The sequence below is a fragment of the Artibeus jamaicensis genome, unplaced genomic scaffold, assembly GCF_021234435.1.
Source record: "Artibeus jamaicensis isolate MK-2021 breed Jamaican fruit bat unplaced genomic scaffold, CSHL_Jam_final contig_1028, whole genome shotgun sequence".
Lineage (NCBI taxonomy): Eukaryota > Metazoa > Chordata > Mammalia > Chiroptera > Phyllostomidae > Artibeus > Artibeus jamaicensis.
In genome coordinates, this window is record NW_026521201.1 from 4,284,486 (window position 1) to 4,306,851 (window position 22,366).

At 45.7% G+C, this 22,366-nt stretch overlaps 1 protein-coding gene across 15 annotated transcripts in view; it reads left to right on the forward strand.

Moving 5' to 3' along the window:
• Window positions 1-230: 230 nt before the first annotated feature.
• CRACR2A (calcium release activated channel regulator 2A) overlaps window positions 231-22,366 on the forward strand; it is a 177,906-nt gene continuing 155,770 nt past the window's right edge. For 10 of the 15 annotated variants that reach the window (XR_008391030.1, XR_008391031.1, XR_008391028.1 and 7 more), the window contains exons 1-2: window positions 231-422; window positions 17,610-17,770. The gene's annotated coding sequence lies outside the window, so the exon portion shown is untranslated. Of the gene's footprint in view, window positions 423-7,608; window positions 7,647-17,609; window positions 17,771-17,854; window positions 17,876-21,237; window positions 21,304-21,426; window positions 21,638-22,366 lie in introns of those variants that run through there. The other 5 variants (XM_053662288.1, XM_053662292.1, XM_053662283.1 and 2 more) reach the window with 5 other exon arrangements.

Sequence of the window (22,366 nt, forward strand, 5' to 3'; positions counted from 1 at the left end):
CCATTAAAAAAAATGCTGGGCTCTGTAACCTGTTAATATTCTGGAAGCAGGGCAAGGGGTTTAGGGGGACTCGGGAACAGGGGGCGGCCAGACCAGTTAACTAGGCTAAGTCTGTCGCAGCCCCGCCCTTGCCGCCCAGGCTCCCTGGCCACCTGCAGTCTCCCCACCCCCCACACCCCGATCCTCCCGGACTTCACTGCACGGAGCGTGCAGATACCGGAGGGCGCAGATACCGGAGGGCGCCCAGAGGGTGGCGGCCCGCAGCGCGGGCTCCTGGGCGCCGCCTCCCCTTCTGCGCCGACGCTGGAGGCTAGTCCTGCTCGCGCTGTTCTGGGCGGGGAGAGTCAGGCGAGAGTCAGGCGGAGCAGTCTGCAGGACAGGCGGTTAGCTGACAGCTGTGAGCCAGGCGGTCGTGTTGGCAGGTAGGAGGGAAGGTGGTGACTTCCGAGGTACGGTGGTGGACGGTTAAGGGGTGGGTGTCTTCCCAGGCCCCTCTACCTCATGCAGCGCAGGCCAGGAGGAAGGCGAGTCCTGCCTGCTTCCCCGGAGGCAGCCAAGTGAGCACAGGTGTGTGCAGCACATGGGGTTCCTGAGAGGGTCTGCTGGAGACTGTGCACTCAGGTGGGGAACAGCTGGGGCCTGACCCCTGTCAGCCCCACCCAGGCCAGGCCTGGCCCCTGCTCCCTTCCCTTAGATACCCCTGTCACTGAAAACCCTGAAGGGACTGAAAAAGGGCTGAGATCAGGAAGGGACCTCAGAGATCCTTTGGCCAATCCAGCCTCTTTGTTTTACAGAGTGAAGTGACTGGCCCAGGGTCACAGGTCTAGAAACCAGACCTCCTCACTTGCAGGTCAGCACTAGGAGCTCCTGCCACATGGGCCAGGACCAAAGCACAGCCACTGCCATGTGTAGAAATAAAAAACCGTGAGAGACAGTCAGAAAGTCAGAAAGAGAAAGCAAGCCTCCCAAAGCAAAGGAAGAAGCTCAGGAAATGGGCTGCTGCTGGGGCTGCACTTCCTCCCTGGCCCCACGGGTGCTGTGGTCTGACGTGTGACTCAGCCAGCCTTGCCAACTGTGGCCCAGGTGTGTGAGTGTGTGAGTGTGTGTACAAATGCACAGGGATGCGGTGAATATACCTGATCATGTAGGAAAGCCCTCTAAGTCTATATGTCTGTTCACTTATGATGAACTTATTGGAAACCTGCTCTGTGTTTGGGACTGAGGAGGATACCAGAAATACTGAATGAACTAGCTTTGTTGCTCCAGAGGGCAGAAAGGACCCATAGGTGGAAGTCCCCAGGGGTGACAGAGTTCCATAGGAAGAACCTGACTCTTGAGATAGCGAGTTCTGTGTCTCTGGAAGAAGTCACCCCATAAAGAGAATCTTCTTATCAAGGATATGAGCATAGGGATATAAAATAGGACAGCTTACTCCTTATAGAATCAGAATTCTAGAATGAGGGGCCAGGGTTCACGTCCCTTTCCAGGTAAAATCACCATGCACATCCTCTTTGGGTAGAGTGAGCCCATAAGAGCTACTCTGCATATTTTTGAATGATAACTGGGTAGCTTCTCAGATGACCTGTGGTCCCTTTGCCTCTCAGTACTCTACTGTAAGAGGGATGGATGCCATGAGTCTAGGGGACTTTGGAGGAGGGAGGTCACTTCTAGAAGAAGTGATCAGGATGGCCTTCTGGAGGTGGCACTTAGGTTGTGCCTTGGGGAGGAGACTGATTCTGGACATTTCTGGGGGAGGAATGCCTGAGCAGCGTCATGGAGGGTGTGTGTTTAGGAATAAAGGGAAATGTGGTGGTGATGTGGTGAGAACGTTGGTTGGGACCAGACAGCTGGAATTGTGGAAATTGTGGTAAGGAATGGTGGAAGGCCTGGAGCATTAGCCTGAGGAACTTGAACTTCATTATTAGGCCTGGGGATATTTTTCTGGGAGGAGGAATGGTGTTATTGGGTCTGGTTTCAGAAGAACTTGGCATTTGGAGCAATATTTAGGATGCACTGACAGGGAAGAAAGCTGTGGGAGGAGAACCCAGGAAGAAGATTGTGGTGGCCATGTGTGGCTGAATAGGGTTGTTGGGAATGAAGAGAATGGGCACAACCAGAGATGTTGCTAAAAGGGATGTGTGTTGGGGGAAGAAATGGGCCAGGGCCTCTGGCAGGACATTATCACACATGATTTCATTTAATCCTCCCAACAGCCTTCTGAGGAGATTATTATTTCTATAGCTTTTGTAGAGGAGGAGACTGAGAGTCAGAGGTTAAATAGAGAGCCCAAGGTCACATGGCTAATAAGTGGTGGGGCAGGGATTTGGACCCAGAGACAGATGGAATAGTTCCAGTCTGGTAGCTGAAAAAATGTCAGAGGCCAGAGCAGAGGAGGAGACCATGGTAATGGAGATTTGGGTTCCATTGCTGGACAGAGAACCCCAGGAGTGTGGTCAGTTTTGGTAGGTGATTGGAGATGTGGGAGCCTGTGATGGCATCATACATGGGGACTGGGGCTGCGTGGCCACTGGTTCTGCATCCCCTGCCTCAAGCCTTCTTGCTGTGAATTAGCTGAGTATGCTTTTCGAGCCTGTCAGCAGCTGGGATGCTGGAAGGAGGCTGGGAGAAGTTATGCCGAGGGAGGGTAGGAGGGATCCCCTAGTATCTGTCACTGAGTTCATATCGCTCCCTTGTTTTTCTCCCATCTAGAACAATTCTGTATTCTGTCTCAGTGCAGAGGGGACTCATTAAGCTAGAGTTAGTTCAAGTTATCATATTGTCCAGGTTTGGTTCCCTCCTGTTTGACCTCTGTAAAGGGCTAGGCAGGCCCTAAAGATGTGGTTGCAGATTTGTGGAATTCCACAAATGCAGTTTCAGGAGCCAAAGAACAAAGCCAGGGCCTCTTACAATATCATTGCATCCAGTGATTGAGGGACAAGTGTGCCCTGTTTTATAGATGGGGAAACTGGGACTTCAAAAAATCACAGTCCTTTGCCAGTGGTTAGTGAGTGGCAGAGAGGAGATCAGACCCGTGGGCTCCTGACTCCCAGGTTTTGCTCTCACCTCTGTTATGTGGGGAGGCAGCTGCTTGTAGAGCAGCCTCCAGCCTCTCCCATAAAATAGCCCTGGGGGTGGTTTTTATAGATAGGTTCTAGCATTCTGTGGACCATTTCAAGCTCTTATTCTCTTTTTTTTCCACCTCTTAAGCAATACAAACTCATGCATATACCCCAAATGCTGCATTATTTCTATGCATCTGTCTAGTGGCCAGGTAATTTCTTTGACATCTCAAATTGTTTCCTTTCTCTAAGAGAGATTTGGTAAGGCATAGTTTAGTTAAAGAGCCAGAATGTGTCCCACCCAAGTGTGTAGTAGGGTCACTGCACAAAAAGTACCGTTTGTGCACTCCCGCCCCCTTGGGCACTGACAGGGAAGACCCAGAGAGGGAGGGTGGCTGTGGGAGAAGGGGAAGGACAGGGAGAGACAAAATGAAGAGAAAAAGGAAACACTGAGTTTAAGACACAGGCACTTCAGTGGAATGAGCAGAACTATCCTGGGGCCATATGCTTTGGGAACCTGGCTCCCCAGTTCTTAGAGAGGCAGCATAAAGCAGGGAGATATCTAGGTGGACAGAAAAAAGGACAAGAACCGATCAGCTTAGAATTTATTGTGCAACTCATTCACTTGCAAGAGTGAAAGGGAGAGTATTTATAAGGATGTTGAGACAACAGGCATAAGCCAGGACATCTCAGGCACATTGATCATCCTCAGGACAACCGAGACCTCATATACCTTAAGTGCCAGACATGTGTTTGCTTTTTTAAGACTCAACACAACCCAACTGAGTAGGCACTTGCTGTCATCCCCATTTTATAAAAAAAGCAATAGAGGGACAGAGAGGCAAATACCATGCCCATTAATCATCTGGCCAGTAAATGGAAGAAGCGGGATTCAAACCCAAGCAGTTCGACTATGCCTGTGCCCACGCCTTCAGCATGGCACTATGCTGTCCCCCCACTCAATTGCCCTCTTCTAAAACTCTGGAGTGACCTTTTGGGTCTTTTTTTTCCCACCGGGAGCTACTCTCAATGGCCAATTTAGCATGACTTCATCTGCACAACGAAGAGTTTGTGGTTGAGACTGAGGTGCTACACCTTGTTCAAACCAGCCTTGGCTTCAGGTCTGATTCATTCTTACATGGTACCCACTCCACCCTTTAAGATTAAATCACGTATGTGGATGTATGGACTGGGTAGAACATAGAAAGACCCTTTTGAAGGCAGGCCATTGTTGGGAATGGGTTCCTGAAGGCCCTCATCTTCTAGGGTGACTAGAGGGATCACTGCCTGAAGGACAAATTTATATGCAGGGTCTCTTCTAGCTTGAGGAATGTAGAATTTTGTTTTGTAACAGATTCTTCTGGAGACAGTGCATTTCCTTCATCATTTTGTTTTGGCTCCCAGCCCTGGCTTTCTCTGATCATCAGCAGGATTTCTTACCTGGCTTGCTTGTTGACACATCCGGGATGGGCCGGCCAAGGGAGGCATATACAGGGGCAGAGCCTGACCCTGGGTGATACTCCAGGCCTTTCTAGGAGATGCAGGGAGGTTGGAGCAGACAGGTTTCATATGTGATTCAGAGCCCAAGGGCCTATGTTCCCACTGAACCTGTGCTAAAGATCCCTTATACACAGAGTAGAGGTGCCCTGCTCAGGGCTGGGAAAAAATGTGTGGCTGGGCCAGAGAACTCATGGTAGGGAGGGAACTGTGCCTCATGCAAGAGACCTCTGGCATGAGGCTGGATCGGCTCAGCACCCAGCCCTCAGCTCTGAGCACTTTGCTGAGTCTGTGCAGTTCTGTGTCCTGTTGTACTTAGAGGAAAGTCGAGAAAAGGGCGAGATTTACACACGTGCTGTGGGTGTGCCAAGACTTGATGGGACCAGCTCTGGGACCTCTCTAAACTACTTTTGCACTTCTGGCCAGGCAGCTTCATTAACTCCCTTTTAATCTCACAGCAGCACAGGGGAAGTAGGAAGGTGGCTACAATGGCTCAATTACCAGTGCAAACAAGAGGAATATGTCCTATTCCCTGGGTGATCAGTTTATTTTCACTTTATTTACTTTAGCGATTGCTCAGTGTTGAGATCCAGGATTTGCAGCTGGCCCAGGTTCTCTTGGTAAATGCATGCAGCTTTACCACATTGAATCCACATCAGCACACACCCTCTGCACTGGCGTGCCAGGTCGGGTTGGTGGTGATGTGGGGAGAGAGATGAGATCAACTTCCTGCAGCCTCACCCTGATCACACAGAACTTCAGGGACTCTCTTCCCACTGTGCCTGGAGGCCAGATGCATAGACTGCACCAGGCGTGGCTGACGGCTTGGCGTAGAGAAACTCAGTCCTTATTACAGCCTTGTAGGATAGACATTGTACTGTTAATATCATTCTCCCCAGTTTACAGATGAGGTTCATAGAGATAGAGTAACTTGCTGAAGGGCATACAGCTATTAAGAGGCTGAGCCAGAATTTGGACTTGGGCAGCCTGGTGCCAGGGGCATGTCCTCAACTATTCCTCAGCCTGCTCCTCCAAATGCTGAAATCAGGGTCCAATTCTGCAACCGGTCATGTGTCCTCAGGCTTCACCCTCAAAATCTAAGTTTCTTCTCCCTCTAGGGAAATGGGAATAATTACCTGCCAGTCCATCTCAGGTGAGCATATTGGTGTGAAAAGGGATCGTGGTGAAGGCTTACCTGGTCTTGTCAGTCATGGTAGCTTGATCTGTTGAGAGTTTGCTCTTAAGTTGGGTAGTCCAGGGTCCTCCTTCCCCTTGTTGGTCTTTGACAGCATGCCAGTCTTAGACAAAAACTCCCCAAAGGGCCGGGAACAGACTCTCTCACCTAATTAGCATCAGTGCTTACTGTGTCAGCTCAGGACCCAGGGGATCTGATTTAAGAAGAGGGGGTATGGTCTCTTCAGCCAGAGGGATGAGCTGAAAAGATAACCAATGATGTTAGAGTTTATAGACAAGCAGATTCAAGGGTAGTTCTTGTGGCTTCACAGAGGAGGTGGGATTTGAGCTGGACCTAGAAGAGTGGGCAGACTCTGGATGAGCAGAGAGGAGAGAGGATGCATCGAAGGTGGGATCTGTGACACACAGCACAGAGCACAGTGAGCAAAGCATGTTGGTGGGTGGCAAGAGGGTCCTCCTCCTTGGAGGCTCTCCTAGTAGTCTGAGTTACCAGCTCACTTTGTCCAGCTTCTAGGAGCTTTCAATGACTGGAAAGGTAAGAATGATCAGCTGGCAAATTCTGCTGGGCCTCTCCGTGGTCAGGCCCAGGTCATGGGCATTTGCAGCCACAGGTCCCTGGTGCACAGGGATAGCCCTTTATTCCCTTGGCATGGAGGTACTAGGTTGGCATGCTTTCCTGGGGACATGAATAAGGTCAGAAAGGTCATAGTGAAGGGGGTTAGAGACACTGGTCAGAATCTTTAGCCAGGGTTTGTTTTTCTGTGGAGAAGGAGGAGGTAGATGGTCAAAGCTACTCTTTTTATAACCTGTACAGGAGTGAAAGTTAGAGGCTCTCCTCCCAAAGGCAAGGGTTTTTTAGACAGGACAGCAGCACCACTATCCCCAGATGGGAACCCTGAGGGGAAAGGAAGAGGTCTTTGGAAGTTTCATTTTTTCATATGAATTATGGTCAGAAACTACTATCAGGAGATACCATCTTGAAAGATGAATTGTCCTCCATAAGAATCTCAAGATCTTTCTCTGGTTTCATGGTTGTGGTAGCTTTTGGTTTTCATGCCCTCTGGGAGCTTGAGTTAAATGGATGTGCTGGGTAAGCATTGGTTCCATGCTGTGGAGATCTTGGCACATGGGCCTTCCGGGTGGGACCTTGGTGTACCAACCCTGCCTGCCCTGGAGAAGCCCACAGATAGGCAGCAATCCCCCTTTTCCTTTACAATATTTTTGTTCTGGTGTTTAAATGGCCTGAGAGTTGAGTTTTCAGGTATTATTTTGTTTTTGAACTTTTTTGTAACTTGGTCTTTTTTTTATTGCAGTAAAATACACATGGCAAAATTTACAATTATAACCATTTTAAGTGTACAGTTCAGGGACATTAAGAACATTCGCAGTATTGTGCAGCTGCCACCACCATCTCCAGAACTTTTTTTAGATCTTCTGATATAATGGGTTTGGTTTGAACCCTGGCTCCAAAGATCGCTACAGCCTTGCTCTGTCTCAGCATCCTTAGGCACAGTGAACTCACCATCAGAGGCCCTCTCTACTTGGGCCACCTTTCTGTTTCTGTTTCTTGTTACCTTCTGGTTTTTAATTCTCTGCTTCAGCCGAACCAGCTTCTGTGAGTCTGCTAAGCACTTTATGCAGCACTTTGTACATTTCTCCCAATGGTCCTATAAAGTGGTTATATCATCCACCCCTTGCCAACGAGGAAGCCACATCAGAAATGTAATATGCCCAGGGCCATAGTAACTTCAGAGCCAGGATTTGATTCTGGACTCTTTGATCCTTCCACAACATTTGTCTAAATGGGAATGTCATTTTATAGAATGAAGCACTGCCAACCCTGCTTCATACACTGGTGTCTACTCCAGAAGGTTTCTAGGATCTCCATGGATTTGGGTATGTGTTATATGAACCCTCTTCCATTAGGATTCTTACTTGGAGCCTTTGGGCAAAAAGGATTTGCTTGAATGTAGTTTATTACATACTATAGATAAACTGCTAAAGGAGCTACGAAACTGCTCAATTAAGATTTTCAGCTAATTACACATGTACTGCAGAAGTGCACGTTTAGCCTTGACGATGGGTCCTTCTCCAGGCAGAAGGATGTTCAGTCTTCTCTGGCCAGCAGGGGCTTGGTCACTATGTCTGTTCTTGTTCTTGGTCATGATCATGTGATTTCCTGTCCCTCTCACAGTCTTGCTGTAGCTTGACTGCATTTACTTAGGGCAAGGTGTGTTATTCCTAGCATGTGATTGTCCTGGCTGCAAATGGCTAGTTCTATTTCCTGTTTCTCCAGCAGGCATTCTTTCTAGCATTTTAATCTTCTGCAGTGTGTCTCCTTAGCACATTTCTTGTGGCTTGTCATCACCCTCTTTATGGATTGTACGAGCCCCTGTACTCAGGTTTTTGGGGTTTGTCTTTGGTGCTTGGTGTTGAGCTTCAGTAGATGTGGCTTAACTATAGGAATGAAGTCAGCACCCAACACACATTCACACAGGCCTCATGCATAATACAATAATTTATGGAGTGCCACCATGTGCCAGGCACTGTTTCTAATCTAGGACTTAACATTTCCATTTTACAGATGAGGACACTGAGGCTCAAAGACTCTAAAAAAATTGAGTTCACACATTTAGTTGTGGTAGAGATACCTACATCACAGACACTTAGTCTGTGCCATTGATCCCTCTTCACCAGACTTTCTACAAAGGGCTGACCCCCTGGATTGTAGAGTCTGCTTGATAACAGAGCTCTGTTATCACACTTGTGAAATGAGAGCAGAATCCCCTGACACCAATCTAGGCGAGTTGCCTCGGATACAAGTCAGTCAGAAATAGAGGGGTGGGGCCAATTATAATTTTTTTTAAAAGAGTCTGCTGTAGAGCTTCTTTTTAAGGAATGCAATTTTAGTGCACTGAACCACAGCTTGAATTAGAAACAAAGACACAAAAAGGAACTGCTAAGTGAAATGAATTCTAATGAAAAAAAATTACTAGGCCTTCATTATATAATCACACATTGCAAACAAAAATATTTTTTTAAACACACAAGCCCCACTTACTGGAGTTAGAAATAGAATAAAAAGCTCCAATTTGTATTGAATAGCAATCATATTATACCACATACCACATCTGAATTTTCTAATACTTTAGGGATAAATCAATGTGGTTTTATTGAATGTCAATGGCAAGAAAAAAAACTTTCTCAAAAAACAAAATGGTTCAACAGATACTTATTGAGCACCTAGTGTGTGCAGTGCATCTTTCTGGAAGAAAGAACAAAGGCTATAATACTTCCTTTGATGCATATATGACTATTGCCAAGGGACTGGGACAGCTGGTTATGTGCTCTAGAAGGAAATAAGCTATGTGGAAGGCTTGAGTAGTCAGGTGTAGATAAGAACAGAGCTGGGCCTTCCAGCATGACAGAGTTCGGAAGATAGGTAGTGACAGGGAGTCTTGGGAGGAATGTTCCATGAGTGTCCTTAAGTTCATTTTAAAGGACCATGTCTGAAGACCAAACTGTGTGGAAATTAAACCAATGAAGTTCTATCCATGTCATAAGTTATGCCTCTAACCTAGCAACATTTCTAAGGGTTACTTTCTTCCATGCTGGCCTTCACCAACTCAGTTTACCATCTAAAAGATGTGAGGAGCCAGAATGTGATTGTGGCCTTTGATCCTCCTCTTCAGTTTAGACAGGAATATCCTGTAGAATCAAGCATAGCTGGTCCCACCTGGGCACATGATTGTCTACTTAGGGAAGTTTCTAGGATTTGCTTGAATGTGTGTTATATGGACTGTGCTCCATTAGGTTGTAGATGGTATTTAGAACTCTGTGGAGGGTGCTGTGGGACCGCGGAGTGGAAGTAGGCATGGCCAACCTCAGAGATTCACCCTCTTTGTACAAAGTTATTTACCAGGAAAACCAACCAAAATGGAAGCACAGGTGACAATTTTTTGAATAATAGGCTCATCATTGAATTTCTTTTCAGTCTGCTTATAGGGTTGAAGGCAGCTTTTCTCAGTTTACCATGTCAGAGGCCTGGTAACAGTGGTTAGTCTCATCCTCTCTGCCCCTGCCTGCCTGGGTTCCTGACTTCTTCACTCTCTGTGCCACTGTCCCATGCTCTCTGCAGCCTGCCAAGCCTCCCAGGCTGGGCTGGCACAGAAGCACTTTAGAAAGAGATGTTAACTAGCACAGTGATGGTGACAGCTTACTATCTTGCCCTCACTCAGAGAACACACATGTCCATTCCACTGCTGGTGGCAGTTAGCCTGTGAACTCCAGGCTGATTAGATCTAATGAATGCTCCTGAGTGTGTTTTCTTGTTCTGGGCTAGGACACAAGCTGAGTGACTAAGTCATGCCTCATGTCCTCCCACCCTGCTCCATCTGAATGCAAATGCCAACCTGATGAAAGTCCTGATGCTGGCCTCATAAGATGCAGTTCTCCTAGCACCTGGCCCAGGAGCCGGGCCACAGATGGATTGGCCAGAGATCTCAGGCAGAGCAGTGTGCTCGACAGCAGGCTCCTGGCAGGAAGAGCTTCTCTACTTGTCCACTGTGGGCCTCAGCTGCCTCATGGATAAAACAACTGCCCTGCACATTTCTTAGGCATGTCATAATGTACAATGAAATGGTGACAATGCAAAAGTACTTTAAAGGATAAAGTGTTTTAAATGGGGGCTGCTTATATTTTTTGCAGCCAATTAGTTTCTATCCATTCATCGGGTTGGGTTAAATTAATCATTTGCTTTCTTGGCCATTATAATAGGTCTATGGGGTGTTGGCTCAGGCCTTAGTGCCCATTACCAATAGGGTGAGCTGCATGGTCTTGTTAGGGGATTAAGGCCCAGCCTGCATCCCCAGTTCAGAGCTCTTCAGTCTGCCAAGCAAGACACTTAGGCAGAAGTGGGAAGGGTCTGGCTGATTGGGGGATGGAGAGCCAGGGCACTGCTTCTATCAAAAATAGCATGGAGACACCTGCAAATCTAGCGGGAATCTGAGGCTTCATTATCATCAGAAACAATCCACAGTGTGTCCTGATATCCAGAGCTTCTGCCCTTCCTTTGTAAATATTTGCCCAGGGGTGTGGAGAGTGAAGGTAAGCACAGATAAGAAAGGCTGGAGGATGATGTCAGCAAGTGCAGATGGATGTGGTCAACATCTGTCAGCTGACTTAGTGTAGGTTCAAGTCAACTTTCATTCACTGGGTATCTCCCTGAGCTACCAGATGGGACTATTATTATCATTGTTAATGTAGAGGTGAGCAACTTAGAAGCTAAACACTTGCTCAAGGTCACAAAGCTAGTAAGTATAGAATCCACATTCAAATGCAGGCACTTGAACTACAGAGCCCATGCTCCTAACAGGGTAATTTATACAGTTGACTCTTGAATTACACAAGTTCAAACTGTACAGGTCCACATATACACATATTTTCAAATCCTCATCCAATGTTTTATTGATTATTTTTAGAGAAAGAGGAAGCAGGGAGAGAGAGAGAGAGAAACATTGGTGTGAGAAGCAACAATTGGTTGCCTCCTGTACATGCCCCAAGGGGATCAAACCTGCAACCTAGGTATGTGCCCTGACCAGGAATTGAACGTGCAACTGGTGTATGGGATGCACTGATCAACTGAGCCACTTGGCCAGGGCTGTAAATGAATTTTTCCCCTTGAATTTTTAAAGATTTTATTTTTTTAGACAAAAGGGAATGGAGAGAGAAAGAGAGGGAAAGAAACATCAGTGTGTGGTTGCCTCTCACATGCCCCCAACTGGGGACCTGGCCTGCAACTCAGGCATGTGCCCTGGCTGGGAATTGAACCAGTGACTCTTTGGTTCCCAGGCCAGTGCTCAACACTGAGCCACACCAGCCAGGTTGAACAGGGTTGAACACAGAGGGGATGGGGCTCAGTCCTTGGCTGCTGCCTTCCTCATGGCTGCAAGGACATTGCTCAGCTCCTCCATCTTCCTCTTGGCATGGATATGTGTCCCCAATTTTTCCTTGATGAATTTCAGGGCCCTCTTGTCCTTAGAGATCTTGAGCAGCTCCATGGCATGCTGTTCACAGAGGTGAGCAGGTGAGAGCTACTTGGCCACATGGCTGACACTCCAACAGGACATGCACACTGGTGCTTGCAAGCACAGAGGGGAGGCCCAGGAAGACCCAGGGCAGTGGGATTGGGGGCCAGGGCTTTCTGAAGTGCCTCAGAAAAGACATTGATTCTTGAAGGAAAGAAGACTGTGAGTGAAAGAAAGCAGACCTTGAGCAGAAAAGAGTGAGGGAGATAGATATTCACCAAGGCTGTGAATAATGGTACAAGTAATAATAAATGATGCTGGCAGCTACCATTTTCTGAGCACTTACAATGAAGCAGGCACTGTTTTTAGTGCTTTCTGAGTACTAACTCATTTAATCTTCCCCCAAGCCTATGTGGTACCTCATTATTAGCCATTGTTATGGAAAGGTAAACTGAGGTATGGAAAGGTTAAGTGATACAGGAAGTGGGCAGTGGTCCTGGGCTCCCACTCTCTACCAGTCTATACAGACAGTTCTCACATGAGTCACTAGAACCAGCCACCTCTGGGAACCTGTTAAAATTCCAGTATTAGGTCTCATCTCTGACTTACTAAATCAGGACCTCTGCAGGTGAGGTTCAGCATTTTTTGTTTGAACAGGCTTGTACATGATTCTGATGTCCTCTTATGTTTGAAACCCCCCGCTCAGCACTATAAACGTGTATGATAAGGAACAGCACATTCAGAGGAATATAAATGGTGGGCAAAAGAGAAAAATGCAGTAGATGTGAAGAACCTTACATATCATCTAAGGAAGATGGGCTTCATTGTACAGGCATTAGGGATAAAGGTGGACATGAAGCTGGAAGTGGCATGATAAAGCTTTGCTCTTTGGGCTGAGATCTCTGGCATTAATGCTAAGAATGGACCAGAGGAGAAGGAAGCCAGAAGAAGAGAGCCAAGGTAAGAGATGAGGTGATGGTGCAGACCAGCAACAGCAGGAATTGCACAGAGGTTGAGGCAGTGCAGAGAAAGGAATGGCACAGATTCAAGAGACAGAGTGAGGCAACAGTTGGGCATGGCACAGGAAGCTGGCCAAGGTATCCAAGATGATGCCAGGGCTTCTACCTTTAGAGGTTACCTCAGTGGTGAGACTATTTAGCCAGACTGGCAATGGCAATACTGGAAGAGGAGTAAGATTGGTGGAGAGGACACTTGGTTCCATTTCAGAAGTGTGAAGATTGAGGTGTCTGGGGGACATTGAGATGAAGATATTTCAAGATGTAAGGAAGAAGGAGGATCTGGTGCTCAGGGTTTGAGCCAGGGCTAGATATTGTAGGTTTGGGGTTCAACAGCATAAATGTGATGGCTGGAACCATAGGCAGAACTAGGACTGCTCACAGACTAGGAGAAAAAGTGAAGGCTGGAATCATGCAGGACGCTAATGTGGAAGTGGGAGCTGGAGCAAGACAGCAAAGGTGGCTCAGAAACAGCTTAGAGAGAAGAGAAAACAAAGGGAAGAATGATATTTCAGAATCAAATGAAGAGGAAAGTTGGAGAATGCTTGAAGAAATAGAGGGTTTCAAATGTGGAGGTGTCAAGTATGAAGGCTGAGAAAAAACACTGGATTAACAATGAAGAGACCACAGATGAACTCAGGAAGAGCAGTTCCAGTGAAGGGATTCATTCATAGATTTGTTCTCTGAATGAACAACATGTACTACATGCCAGGCTTTGTGCTTTTTGTCAGGGATATAGTGACAAGCAGGACATACATGAACCAGCTTTTACCAGGAAGTGGTAAAGCACTGTTTTTAGTGCTTTCTGAGTACTAACTCATTTAATCTTCCCCCAAGCCTATGTGGTACCTTAGCAAGGCAAGGAACAGAAAGTACAGAAACAATTATGGGATCACAACTGAGGTAAGTGCTCTATGAAGACATAGATGACCACATATAGAATACCTGTGATAGGGAACTCAGCAACAAGACTAACAGATGGAAGATGAGGGGAAGGAAGGGACATTTCAGTGGCATCCAACAAGATGAGTAGGAGTGAGAAAAGGAAGTAGGATGAAGGATGTTCTTCAGAGAAAGAAGAGCAGGCACAGATACCCTCAGAGAGAAAGAGCTTGTATGAGTTCAGGAAATAGAAGGAAGCCAAGGGGCTAAAACAGTTTTAATACAGCAGGTAAGGTTACAAACATAGAGCTTTGTGGACCAGGTTAGGGATCTGGGACTTCATTGAAGCAGTTGTAGGAAATAACCTAAATGTTTGGGAAAGACATGATCTAATTTTCATTTTTTTTAAAGAGTATTTTGGCTGCTATGGGAAATGAATTTAGTAGGTAAGGGAGGGGTAGGGAGTAGATACAGTGATATCAATTAGGAAATTATTATGTTTCAGGCAAGAAATGGTAGTGTACTGAGCCAGGGTGATGGCAGATGGGTATGTACAGGTGAGCAGATTCTATTTAGGAGGTGAGGTCAACAGGACTGAGAGACTGGATGTGGTCGAGGGGGAGGAGAGGTTGAGGTCAGCCTGGTCTCTGAGGTCCCCCTACCTCTATCCTGAATAATCCCAGAAGACTACCAAGATGGAAGAGCATGAACCCTACATTACAAGCAGAGATACAGCCAAGCCCCAGTGGCTCTGGTGGGGCTCACACCAGCAACTAGGGAACAGGTCTCAGGAGGCCTTCCTCTCCTAAACGGCCTCTAATCCCTTAGAGATAAAACAATACCTTCCAACAGGAAGGCTCCTGAAAATATTCTCCTCTTGTTTTGTCATGCCACTTGTGGTGTCATGTCCTCTGGATATGGAGTACCAGCAGACAAAGTCTCCATGGCCCTGCCACTCTGGGGGCAAGCCACAATGTGAGTGGCTTCTCACTAAGGGACCTCATGCACTGCTCAGGGCATTCATAAAATGCCTTCAATAGAGTGGGCAATTTTAGGTCCTAAGGGCCCATCTCCATTTGATTACTTTTCCCTCTCATCATTTTATAATTTTAAATAAATATACTAGATTTTTATGTCCCCCAGTATGGCAGGCTAAGCACTTAGACTGACCCTCCCACTGGGGGAAAAAAACACAAAGATCTTGAATAAAATATTTTTAAAAAAGCAACAGTGTTTTCAGCACTGATGAGCTGACAAGAAAGAAAGGAATTTGCTGACCAGGGACTTCTTCAGATAATAGAATAATCCAGGTTCTGACTATAATAATGACTATAATGTAATTATTAAAGTTGAAGACAAGCTTGCAAATATGTGTAGGGAACAAAGAAAAATCTTAAAGAACAACCAAGATGATTTTTTTAATGAACTAAAGAGAATTTTTAGGAGCAAAAATTAAATAACTGAATTACAATCTATGGACAGACTTCATAGCATATTGGAGACAGTCTGAAAAAGAAGTAATGAGCTAGAAGCTACATCTAAATCAATTAACCAAAATACAGCACAGAAAGACAAAGACTCAGAAAAATATGAACGGGCTATGAGACATGAAAAATAGTGGCTAACATGTCTATCTGAAGTCCCAGAAGGAGGAGAGAGAGAGAAAGAGAGAGAGAGAGCATTTGAATATATAATGGCTAAGAATTTTACCAAGTAATGAAAGATACCAAAAATACACATATTCAAGAATGCCAATGAAGCCCAAGAATAATAAAGAGGAAGAAATCCACTACCAGTTATATCTCAGCAAGATTGCAGAACACCAAAGACAAATTGAATACCTTAAATGCAGCCAGAAGGAAAAGACAAGCCAGATCTTTTCAAAAGGATAAAGAAATGAAAATGGATTTTCTCAGTCTGCTGTTGAAGAAGTAACAGAGGTTTGGAGTCAGAACTATTGTTATATCTTGCTGTGATTTCTTATCATCTGGGATACTTGAACCCAGTTATTTAAGCTTTCAGAATCATGATATACTAATCTTAAAAATTCATATAATAGGTGCCACTTGTGCAAGGTTTTTTTGAGGATCTCCCTAAACTGAGAGATAGAAGCAGACAAAGATGCCTCAGACACAGCTTCTGAACCCCAATACCACAGTTGCTGAGACACCCTTTCCAGCTCTGTCCTTGACCCTCCATTTCATTAAGGATAAAGAAGTCAAAGCAATATAAAGCAGCTAAGAGAAGTTATCTTGGTCTCCTTTAAGTTCTCTGCCTAATTTTCACTTGGCAACAATTTGGTGGGTGAGGGTGCAGGAGGACAGGTAAATCCAGAACCCATCTCTCCTTGATGTTGTCAAGGAAACAAATAGCACTAGTCCTGAAGCTCTAAGCCTGGGCTGACATTTCTTACCTATGTTTTCCTCACATGAAATTGAAGGTAATTAAATCATGTGTATTTGTGGGGCATTTTACAGTTTACTAAGTGTTTTCAGTTATAATTTTATTTCATATGCACAGTTGGATGGATGTACAATATGCAGCGTAATACTCACCTCACTACACTGCTGTAAAGATTTAAAAGCAGAGTCTGGAACTGCTGTGTACACTGCAAAGAGAGTCAGCAATGAGAAGGAAGGACCATCACCAGTTGCTACAGTTGGCCCTTGAACAGCTTGGAGGATGGGATGGAGGGTGTGGTTAGGGAAGCCCACTTCCCTTGCAGTTGAAAATCCATGCATATGTGGGATTCCTGGAGTAGGAAATGACCCACTTGAACAATGAATGTCTGAAACAAAAGATCAGTTTAAAAAATCCATGTGTAACCCTGCTGCTGCATCAGCCATGGAGGAATAGAAGCCATGGCTCTCTGCAACTCCATGGCTGTGGGCCTCAGCAAGGGCCATGAAGCAACAAAGAATGGAGCAAGCTGAGGCACAGCAGTGGGTAGCTGCTGTGGGAGCCTCAAGAAGCACACCAAGTTCATGTGGGGCATGATCCCAGAGGTATGTGGCATGATCAGAGAGTCTCGCCCACTGTGCACTCTCCAGGGCTTCATTTTTCAATCTGTTACATCAAAGGGAGTAAAAAAATGTTTCTCAATTAAATGGCTGAATGGACTTATACTGTAGAACTAAAAATATGGTAAAATGAGTATAGGCAAAGGGTTCAGTGCCAAGAAAAGGTGGAGAGGAAAGAATGGCATGGATGTTTGGGGATGTTGTAGTCAGTATAATGGGATTATTCTTCAGGAACATGGTCCTGTCTTCTTGGGAACATCTGAGTGCACATCACTTAGGATAATCTTAACCATGGTAGCAAAAAAAACCAACACAGTGGACACAAGCAATGGGGATATTTATTACTATTGTCATAGGATGCCTGGAGGAAGGGCTGTTTAGTCCATGGGTCCAAGACATCACCAAGGACCCAGGTTCTTTTGTCTTTCCTTGCTTTTCCCTCTCACTTCCCTCTCAAGGTCACAGTGTGTCTACAGAAGGTCACAGTGTAGCTGAACGAGGAGGGATTCCTGCATCTTCCTTTTAAGAGCCAGGAAAACGTTCCCAGGAACAATTCAAGAGGCCCCTCCTCATGTCTCAATGGGCAGATTTGGGTCAGAAGCCCCCCTCTAACCTACTCCTGGCCAGGGGCCAGCATTTGCTTTGACTGGATGTGGCCACTGAGCTGGGCATAGGTGGCTTACCCTGAATAGTGAACAGAATTGGAGTTCTGTTAGAAAGGAGGAAGGGAGAGGTGGTGTTGTTGAGGTGAGCAATAGCTGCAATACCTGACCCAGAACCCAGCTGCCAGTTTGTTTTGAGAAATCACAGGATAAAAATTAGATGACTTTAAGAATTTTTTCTACCCTGAGAACCTAAAATGAATGACTTGAAGTCAAAATGAGGAGACCTTTCCTCTGTCTGTCCCACCTGCAGGTCCTTCACTGACTACAGCTGCCTTCAGGACACTGGCCGGGAGCCACTACCAGGTCATCAGGCTGTTTGTCAAGGGTGGGGCAGCCACAACTTGTGCTCTTCCTCATGAGCCCAGCCTGGGGTGCCACCTGGCACTCAGCACGGCCACATCTCTTCCCAAGGTAAGAGCTGCAGGAAGAACCCTGGAGCAGCCAGACCCCAGACACATGGGATTCAGGGAGAGCTCCAGGGGATTCAGTCAAGGTGTGCCACCTCCCCACCTCCAGGTGTGTAACTGGACATGAGGCTTGCTTACAGTAAGAATTGAAGGTTACTAGAGGCAGGGTATAGTGGGAGCTGCCCCCTGCAAGAAGGCTGGGCCAAATAAGCAAGTGTGCTGAATGATGATACAGAAAATAGTATCTCTGCAGACATCTCCAGTTTTCTGTAGCTCTATTAAAATCTGTTAGTCAATTTACCAAAGTGGACTCCCAAACCATGTGGATCTTGTTTTCTACTTGTCAGATCTGTAGAGAGCCATGGAATAGGCTGGTCTTCCCTTCAGGGTCTGGCTGTCTGAACAGAAAGAGAAAGCCAGTAACAAACTGATAAGAGAATCTTCCACCAAGGGTAGCAGATAATGATCATGGACAGCAGTGGATAGCCACAGTGGGCAGAGAATGTTAGTTCTATGCCAGAAGCACTGGTAACAGCTTCTAGAAATTGTCTACTAGCCTGACATTCTATAATTTGCCCAGTTCTTCCAGGCACACACTTATCAGGAGCAGCTAAAATGAAATATGTAGAAAATTGAGTCTGAGGTGATACAGTGGGATTTGGTTATGAGTGGCTTCTATGGTATTCACTGGGGGGGAGGTCAAGTAACACTTATTTCTTTGGCCATTATATGCATTGTTATATTTTATGTGTCTATCTTAAATCTTTGATCAGATTGTCAACTTCTTAAGGGCAGTAATGCAGTATATAAGTTCTCTTATGTTCTTTACAAGATCAGTACTCAGCAATTATTACTGGTTGACTTTTCGCCATGTACCTACACACTAAGACTTTATGAATCAAGGGCCCAGAATTTTCATTTATTTGGACAGAGGCATCATCAGTATCTGTTGAGCACCTCCTGAGATGAACAGCATCAGATATCTTTGCCACTTGAACTGGCCCAAGGGTATCCATTTCCTAGGACTGTTGAAACAAAATACCGTAAACATGATTTAAAAAACAGAAACACATTATGTCACAATTCTGGAGGAGAGAAGCCCAAAGACAAGGTGCTGGCAAGGCCCTTGCTTGCTCTCCAACCTTCCCTGTCTCTCCCTCGCTTCCGGTAGTTTGCTGGCAGTCTTTAGTGTTTTGGGGCTTGCAGCCTGGTAATCCAAGCTCTGCCTTCATTGTCACATGGTATTCTTTCTACATGTCTTTATCTTTGCTTGACTACATCAGTTGCATTGGACTAGGGGCTCATCCTACTCCAGTGTGACCTCATCTTAACTAATGACATCTACAATGACCCTATTTCTGAATAAGATCCCTTCTGAGGAACTGGGGGTCAGGTCTCTACATTGTCTTTATTTGGAGATTGGAGACCACAATTCAACCCAGAACGTGAAGTGAGCTCATTCACAGGACAAGACTAGGACATACAAAGGGCTAGGAATGAATATTAACCGTGTCCCCAGGTGCTGACTGAAAGGGACAGGGAGAAGTGGCAGCAGGGGCACATGTTTTTTGTTCCCTTGTCACTCTCCATGGAACTTTGCTTGGGTTGGGGCCCAGCAGGACACACACGCTACTGTCTGTGCCAGTGGAGGAATTCCACATTCCTGTTGCTCCACCTTTTTATAGAATGTGTCAGGAAGAGGCTCAATGGCTGGGAGCAAAGAGACCATCTGGGGTCCAGGCAGCCTTAACTTTGGAGCAAAGTGGAGGAGCCCCACCTCATCCTGTGGAAGCTGCACCCTTTTGCCCTACGAGAGGAGGAGCTACTGGGCCCAACCAGCACATTGCCAGGCAATTCCAAGAGAGTTCTCAGTACTAGTTACTGAACAACCTACTTGTCTCCAAAACCTGGACTTTATGCAGCTAACTCTCTGCCTCCCCATTGTAGAATTCCTTAATGCAGGGTTGTAAACCAGACACCTACAGGCCATTTGTAGCCTGTAGATGTGTTTTGGTTACAATGGCTGGCATTCAAAATGTTTTTATATTATTTTCTGAATATAAAGCAAATATAAGCACTATATTTACCTGGTTCAAAAATCAAATCATTATAGAAAGAAATCTAGTGAAATCTTATCCTGGCCTCCATCTGCCTATCCAGCCCCTTCTCCTGTTATTACTTTTATTACTTTCTTATACATTCTTCTAGAGTTTCTTATTGTGAATACAAGTCAGTACAAACACATTCTGCCTCCATCCCTTTATTTCTTACATAATTATAGTATCCTGTACACTTTTTCTACCTTGCTTTTTTCACTTATCTTGGAGATCTTTCCCTATCAATATGTTGAGAGCTTTTCCATGGGCCATGGGGCCCCACTGTGTGGAGGCACCATCATTTATTTAACCAGTGCTGCTGATGGACACAGGTGGTTTCCAGTCACTTGCTGCTTATTACAAGTCCTGCTGCAGTGAGTGAAACAGCCATTTTGTACTATACTTGAACAAATGTAACATTTAAAAGTTCTGAAATATCTTGAATTATCAAAAAAGACTGGAAACACTGGGTCCTAATGGACTGTATGTGGACAACTGTTTGGATTGAGTAGCGGCTGTTTCTGAGGGTCCCTAACATTAGCTCTGGCCTGCTTCTGTTTCACATTCTCCCACTACCTCCCTCTCCCTCTGTTTCATTGAGCATCTCAAGGGTACTGTTTTTTCTCATGGTAGATTCAAAAGTAAGGGTGAATCCCTTTTGTACTCATGCTCTTTCAATTAGAAAATGAAAGCCAAGGAGGTTGTCTTTTTGGAGAAGAAAAGGAAAAGATAGATTTTTTGTGGATGTGATTCTGCTTCTTTTGCATGTGACAAGTTGGCTCATCTGTGTTACTCGTCTAGGTGCTTGAAGGTGCAGTGGCTGTGTTACATCCATGCCTTTCTCTCATCTCTCAGTAGAAGGGAGACTCTGCTTGCTGGTGACTTTAGCACTGCCAGGGCAGCTGCTTGGAGACCAGCACTAAAAATGAACAAGACAGTCAAATGGATTATTCTGCTACATGTATCATCTCACCAGAGCTCTACCAGGACAGAATAGTCCTATTCCCATTTTACAGTCAAGGAAACATTAACAGAGTGAAGTCGCCTGACCAAGATTCATAAATTGTACATGGCAGAAGTGGCATCTGAATCCAAGAACTTCTGGATGTAGACCTGATGTTTTAGTCAATATACAGGGTCTGGCACAAATAATGCTCCTTTTTATTACAAAATCATAAGTATGTAATTCTATAACATAACAATATCACACTCACGCACACCATATGACATTTTAGTTGAAATATTCAAATTGTTGTCCATCTGTGTGAGACATTCATGTACCCTAGCAACCACACTCAAGCAATCCTTACTACTGCCGGACCCTCCAATTTTTTTAAAGGATGTGGCTTAACAGTTATACTTCTTACCTTTCCAGTTTCTTGCTGGTGGTGGCATGGTGATGATGGGCATGACAATGATAAGAGAACATCTCTGAAAATAGGTGAGAGCTCACTTGCTTCAGAGACAGCATATAATGAAAATAACAGAGTCCATGGCTCACCCTTTATGGTCTGTCACATGCTATCCAGTGGAATTGACTCCATTGTTTCCTTTGCTCTTTCAGGGCCTAAACATTTATGTAGCAACTTCTGAAGGCAAGGCACTGTGCCAGGTGGTCAGTAAGATGCACTGGCCACACCCTGGTCCTTGGAGCTTAGGACATGTCAATAGAAGCTACAGTGTTACCTGGTGAATGTGGCATTGGAGTGACATGGATGTGCCTGGCTGGGTCCTGAATGTGATAAAGGAAATAAATTCATCATAGGGGTAACAAGGTGGGTGGTTTTCTATTGTCTCGGGCCTTCATCACTGCTGGACAAAGGAAGGAAATGAGACCCGGAAGTGGAGACTGAGTTACAGTGTTGAGCCATCTTTTTGACCACAGCCCAGGGTGACGGTGACAACAGCTGCAGCTCTGGAAGCTGTGAGCTCTTTGGAGACGGGCTCAGTCAGGTCGGAAAGGTGGGCTGAAGAAAACCACCTCTCTCCTTCCTTGCATCACATCTCAACTTTTCTCATTCATGGTCATTGGTTTAATGGTTGCACTGGGCTGCCTCCCCATCAGGCACTTTCCCTGGGAGGTGGAAATTAGCATTCTGCTGGAGGGCAAACCCCTGTCCTCCAGTGAAAGACAGCTGAGGGGGGAAAGTGTGGGCAGAGGGGCCCAGGAGAGCACAGTTCCTAGGTCACCATATTTTACCTTTGACTTCATGCTTCAGCAGAAAGATCTGCATGTCGGGCTTCTTGCCACAAGGAGGGAGGCTCTTTTCTTGGCTTCTTTTTGTTGCCTTTCTTCTTTCTTCTCCCCCTAGTTTGTATGTACAGCAGCTATCATCTCTGTGGTTATCTTAGAGCAAGTGGGGGGTTGGCTTTTTACTTATTCTTTGAGTGTGACACTAACCACAGCAGCCTCCTTGCGAAGGCAGTAGGGTGGAGCCAGCTTCTCTTCATTCAAATACTGTGGTCTTTGGCGTAGCTGATGCTAGTGGTACAATTACTCAAAA